A 6,345-nucleotide genomic window follows, 5' to 3' on the forward strand; every position below is an offset into this window, starting at 1 on the left:
GTCCCCGCGGCGCTCCGCAGCTAGCCCCCGCCGCCCTAGCGCCCGCAGGCGGCGCTTGGTGCCGCGCTTAACCTCGGGTGCCCGGAGGATACGCAGAGCGCTGACATACATGGCGCGTGGGTAATGACTGCATGGACAGGGCCGCGTTCCTGCAGCGCCAAGGCTGCAGCGCCCAATTAAAGTTAGTCTTGCAGTACCGCTGCCTTCGTCTCAACTACGGGCCATGACTTACGTATCTATGCTCCGCTGAGTCAACGGAAGCGCTCTCAGCAGCAAGCTGCAGCCACAAAATAAGGTGAAATTGCCCAGCTGCAGCCCCTGGCACCTCTTACACACGCAGTCACCATGACCCTACCACTGAAGGCTCTCCTGCCCCGGGTGCTGCCTTCTCAGGCCCACAATGAGAAAAAACACACAAAGAGGCTCATGGGCAGAGTATGCACTCCATGCATGTACAGAAATAATTTGTCCTCACAGCAGAAATAATTTCCATCTCTCAAAATGCCTTTCTGTGTGTGTCTGTGAAAGTATCCAGAACACTACATCAGCGTTTTTCTCGTGGGCTGTTACGTGCTAATAACATCTGAATAAAATCCTGCTTCATTTCTCACCATAGACCTTGGAAGCCTTTCATATTTCCGTAGAGTTCTATTAAGGAATTCCAAATTCTATAAACATCTAAACTGCAGGACTACCTTAGCTTAACACCTTAGAATTGTATATATTAGTGCAGCCTGCTACCAGTAATGCAGACAGAATAGAAGCAGTGAAAGAAGCTGGGTAAATTCCTTTTGATTCTTATGCAAAATAAAATATTCCCTTATCAGAATTCAACTTGTACACATGAAGTACTTCCACAGACCTAACTGTTAGAAGCCTTGGGTCAGATTCTGACATCTGAAAAGTATCTAATTAATGTAAAGATGTAATTGGATGCAATTTCTACTCCCATCAAAATTTTGAGGGCACATATATAAAATGAGTTCCTTTTATATTTTAAACAGTTTTTTTAAACAGTTTCTTTAAAGAGCATTTAAGTTAACAGCGTGTTTTCAATCGCAAATTAAATTATGGAAGTTGAGGACTGTCAGGTTTAGCTAAGTGTTAAAAGACAGACCAGGAATTAAAAAAAAACTTAAAGCAGCAGTAAAATATTAGTCAATGCCTATGAGAAATGAGTCTGTCCCTTTATTCAGGGTGTCTGTGTTTAATGGTAAGCTGGGATGCATATAAGCTAGTCCAAGCATGAAGGGCAGTAGGACACTCATATGGAAAGCCAACTTTGTCCCTCAGTTATCAAGATAAGAAACCTGTCATTTCTCTCATTCACTCTGTCAGCCTTGAGATACTCCAAGCAGACTTACCTCTGTGTTGTACACCCCATATATCAGGAAGATGAAGAGACCCTGTAAAATAAAATGGAGGGAAAAAGCTGTTAACTCTAATCATTTCAGCAGTAGAAATACCTGAAATAAACTTTCCTGGGAACAGACAAAAGAAGACACACTTCATCAAGGTCAATTTATTTTTCTATTTTTCAACATTATAAGCTGTACCTTGAGCATTTGTTTGATAACATGGGAGTACATCACCTACAGTATTTGTGGTATTCAGGTGCTTGGCAATGAGAAACTTAGCACAAAGACAATAATTAGAAAAAAATAATTTTCTATTTGAATCATCTTCATACAAAAACCTCAGATAAATTAGAAAACAGAAGACAGATGCCATAGCAAAGGAAGGAACAAACATCTCTACTTTGGATTTTTTCTCTAAATAAAAAAAAAGAAATTAAGAAAAAATGTATATTACCAGATTCCCTACTGAATATGTATGTGTGTATATAAATATGTAATCTTCATATTCATTGGGAAATATATGCACACCAGTTAACTATTTTATAAATCTAAACAGGAAGAAAGCAAGAAATGTGTGAGGGCAGAAAGGCATAATGCAAATAGTATACATTATTTATCAAAGGTTTTTTGTTTGTTTGTTCAGTTGTTTTTTTTAACCGCTTTTTTTTTTTACATTGCACCAGTATTGGACAAAACAAAGTAGAAACAAATAACACACTCACTGTGATGAGTTTTTGTAAACCTTCTTGCCATAACAAAACCTCTGTGTCCAGCACCTACCTGGTTCCTGCAGTCTGCTGACAGGTACTGAAACACGTTAACAATTACTACATTAATTTGTAATAATTTTTTTTAAAGGAGCATGAACAAAAAAATACATATTTTTAATCCTGTGTGCAAATTACCTAGAGACAGATGAAGTAATTCTGGAATTGCCCACCAGCAAAATCACTGTTTCATTAGGCAGGGAGCAATAAGAGCGCTCATTCACATGTAGTGTTTCCCTGGATTACCCAGTGCCAGTGTAAAATCCATGGGACAAACAGTGATTTTGTTTCATGCCTATTGTTTAAAATAAATAAATAAATAAATCCAGTACTTCAGTTATTTGCTGATTATGTCATTGAACTCAACAAAAAAATTGATTCAAAGAATAGGCAGCCACATTTGTGTGTTTATGTCATGTGGCATATTTGTAAACAGAACCACCAGAACCCTGCAACCCAGCAGCTCAGATAAGAGAATTACACAGACATAACTACTTACAGAGTCAAGTCCCAGTTCTCTCTTCAAATACCATGCATGTGGACCGTTCTGACTGACTTCTTCCACAGTATCATCCAAAAATCTATATTTACACTATAGAAAAAAAAAAAAAAAGATTGGGAGCTTCCTCTAAAGTTACACTGAAATAAAAACTAAATACCAAGGTTATAGGGAGCAAGATAAGCACATCATAAAAAGCATTGAACATAGCCTACTGGCAACTGATTAGTCACATTGTTCAATATATAGCGACACAGGCAGCACCACAGGCACTTTTAAACTGATCTACAAAAATTATCTGCAAAATGCTTTAGTAGAAAGCTTTTAAAGATTCATTGGGTTTCTGATACTACCAAAAGCTGTTGGTAACAGCATTTCACGTTAATGCTAGCAATACAAATGTAAATAGTGTGAAAAAACCTGTTATTTGAACAACATTATTTAGCAATGTGATTGGGACCTGATATATGCATATGCTAAAAAAGAAAATAAAAAGGAGAAGGATGAAGTGCACACCCTTAGATTCCCTTATCTCCTCCATTTTCAAGTACTTTGGAGTTTAGGAATTTCCCTCCTGGGCAAGAAGCCAGAATAGAGAGATGCCATGGCAAGAGGCAGAGAATGAGCAAGAACAACAACAAAAAAAAGCTATTTTTTCAGGCTACCAAGTAGTTAAATAGAATTGTGCACTGCCTGTTATTCAGGTACTTCCATAAGTGAGGAGTCTTGCCACAACTGTCCATCTAAACACTGGTGTTTACTATGTGAGTTTTAGAATGTAAGTTCAAGCTCTCTGGCACACTGGAATGCTTTATTTTTTCCCCAAGAAATGCAGAAATAATATTTTAATTGCTTCTCACTCTATTCCAAGGTCTGTGCATTCTGTATAATCAAATATAAACCTGTTAGCCACTTAGTTTTGGACACATACTCATCCTACACAAAATAAATTACTAAAAGTCCCTGATTTTGAACTGGCACCCAAGTTTTTGCTTTTCCCGAGCTTAATAAGCCCTATAAAAATTTTACTGCTAAAGTGAAGTGCTGTGGGCATCCTTAGTCCTTCATGAAGACTTGATTTGCATTTGGCAGTGTGCCACCAATATAGTGTTGCTCACAGTGAGGTTCTGCAGGTGGCTGCTGCCTCAGCCCTTCAGCTGCTCCAGGCAGGAGGTCAGGCGTCCCTAGCACCTGGGAAGTACAATACATTGTAATAATAAAAAGTTTGGGATAGAATTGCATCTGTTGGGATTTAAAGTAAAACAACAAAATCCTTCAAGTAAGAAGCACAGAGGCTTTTTTTTTTTTTTAATATGTATATATGTTTCCATCTCACTTGCAAAGACTCAAAGGAAACTAACTGCATATCAGCACAGAATGAGGCTGTTGAAGAGGTTATGTTCTAGGCGGGAAAAAAAACAGGCTACGTGTAGAGAAAAGAGAACCAAGCACACAATTGTCATCTTTCAGTTGTACCAAGAACAAATCCCACTTTTCAGTGTGACATCAGGTAGCAACTACAAACCTTCAGCTAGGCTAGAAGGCTGCTTTGTTGAGACTGAAGAAGAGGATCTCTGCCTGATTAATTACAGTTCTGTCTGCAGCTCTGTGCAGGGCATACGTGGGCTGCTCAGCTCTAAAACATGGCAGGCCCTAACAGAACTGCCTTGCTATCTTGAATACGTCAGTCTGTGGACAGTGCTCATCTTCAGCACGCCTGTCAGGACCTGATCCAGTTTGGGTGGTTCTACTGTAAAGTGAGGCTATTAGCAGGAGCTTATTATGCTCTGGGGCAACAGTGATCTTCAAGGTGCGTTTTGCTGTTTTGTTGCTGTTAGTTTTCATCAGAAGCTTTCTTTCCCTCAGTTTTAACATTTGTCTCCTAACTATTTCTAAAAGCTTCCTTTTGTAGGCAGCACGTATCATTCAACATTATACACTGAATTACAGTCATTTTGTGGTGTAGTGGAGAACGTTACACAGATACTTTTAATATTTCTAATCTGAGCACTTTTTAGACATACCAATCTTCAATTAGGTGGAATTACTTAACCCTTCTCTTGTTAATCTTTAGGCCTTCATTCTTTCATTTGCTTGATACAACTGAATAAGAATTCTCAACTATTAAAAGTCATACATGGATACTTCAACGGGTCAATTAAACTTATTAGCAAAATATTCAAGTAAAAACTATGCATAATTAAAATGAAAAATATATTCATAGTAAATACCTAATTCAACAATATTTGGAAGTGTTGCTTCTCCTAGGAACTAAAAAAAAGTCAATCACTAATAAAAAAGTTAATGACAGGTAATTTTCTGCTGTGCAGCAAATTAAAAAAAAAAAAAGAAAAAGGTAGTAGATCACAGATAGCAGTCCTGAACTAATTCTGCATATATGTTCATTAAAGTACAAACTTTCTTTCTACTATTAACAGTTTTGCTGCCTGAAGCAGTATTGTGAGGTTTCTAACTCAGTTTACCACTGACTTCAGTCACCATCCCTTCAGCTCCTGTAGTTACCACTGAAATTACTGTAGTCAGGCTTGGCGAACAGGAGGGAACAGCACAAATTGGAGTCAGATGAGAAGTGTAAAAAGAAATGAAAAAATGAGCAAAACATTTGTAGTGCTGTTGAACTAGCAGAGCCTCAGAAAATTAGTAATTAAAAAAAATAAAAATCAGTCATAGCAAAGACATGGGAGCAAATACCAACCTACTGTCCAGAATTCTTTGGTTTAGTGTTAGAGATCGATTCCTATCCACCTCAGTCGTGTGTAGAACCAGATGACTCTTTCTTAGATCAGTCATATTAGAAAGGCATTTCCAGCAGTGTGGATGAAGTAGAGATGTGCAGGCAAAGTACCACTCTGACTTCCACAACAGGAATCCCTGTAACAAATGAAGTATACAAATGTTTTTCTTCTGCATTTGTTTTGTACAAATTGCCACAATGATAAATCTAACCCACAATGAAAATTACATCAGCACATAGCCAGAATCAGAAAGTCCGGCTTTGGGTTGTCTTCAAACACAGGTTGAACCCCTCCTAAGGGAAGGAGCAGTAACAGTTGAAAACTCTGATTTTAGCTGGATGAATTATTTGCTATCATAATCCTCAGAATTTAATGGGGAAAAAAAAAATCCAAGTTACTAGAGATGCTGTAGCACCTGTCTTTCTCAGAAACACATGCTGCTAAGGAGCCACACAGGAAATTACAGTTGAAATTATATAATGCATGTAGGAGATTATCTGGGATCTGATATATTGAAAGAGCAGCTCAGATTCTTCACAATCTTTAGCAAATCAGTCTTCCTTATTGCTTTCTGCTGCCCTGAAGTTTGTTTTAAGGAAAAGTCAGCAATAACATCTACATTAAAAATAAAGGTATCTTTAGAATAATAAGAAAATCTAATGGCTTTGTACAAGAAGTACAGCAAAATTTCTGATTTCACTTACGTACATCATCAACACCTTACCAAAATCCTACTGGAGCAACTGGGTAAAAGCCTGTGTTGTTGCTATGGTTTAGCTGTTGCTGCTGTTTTGGTGGGGGTTTTTTTGTTTGTTTGTTTTTTGGTTTTTGGTTTTTTTGAGATGATTAGGGCTCTTATTTCCACATGAAGAGGACAGTATGAATACTATAAAGTCTGCGAGCACTACAATTAGAGTACAGGATATATATCTGTATATATATATATTATTTTATTTTTTTTTTTT

General features: G+C 37.7%; 1 long non-coding RNA gene across 1 annotated transcript; it reads right to left on the bottom strand.

The window, feature by feature from the left end:
* Window positions 1-10: 10 nt before the first annotated feature.
* Window positions 11-5,604, bottom strand: LOC109369221. Its single transcript, XR_002117960.2, has 3 exons — window positions 5,341-5,604; window positions 2,625-2,717; window positions 11-1,406 (listed from the first exon to the last, which is right to left on the bottom strand). It is a non-coding gene; the product is annotated as an uncharacterized LOC109369221 (long non-coding RNA).
* Window positions 5,605-6,345: the final 741 nt, after the last annotated feature.

This window comes from Meleagris gallopavo, chromosome 10, assembly GCF_000146605.3.
Source record: "Meleagris gallopavo isolate NT-WF06-2002-E0010 breed Aviagen turkey brand Nicholas breeding stock chromosome 10, Turkey_5.1, whole genome shotgun sequence".
Taxonomy (NCBI): domain Eukaryota; kingdom Metazoa; phylum Chordata; class Aves; order Galliformes; family Phasianidae; genus Meleagris; species Meleagris gallopavo.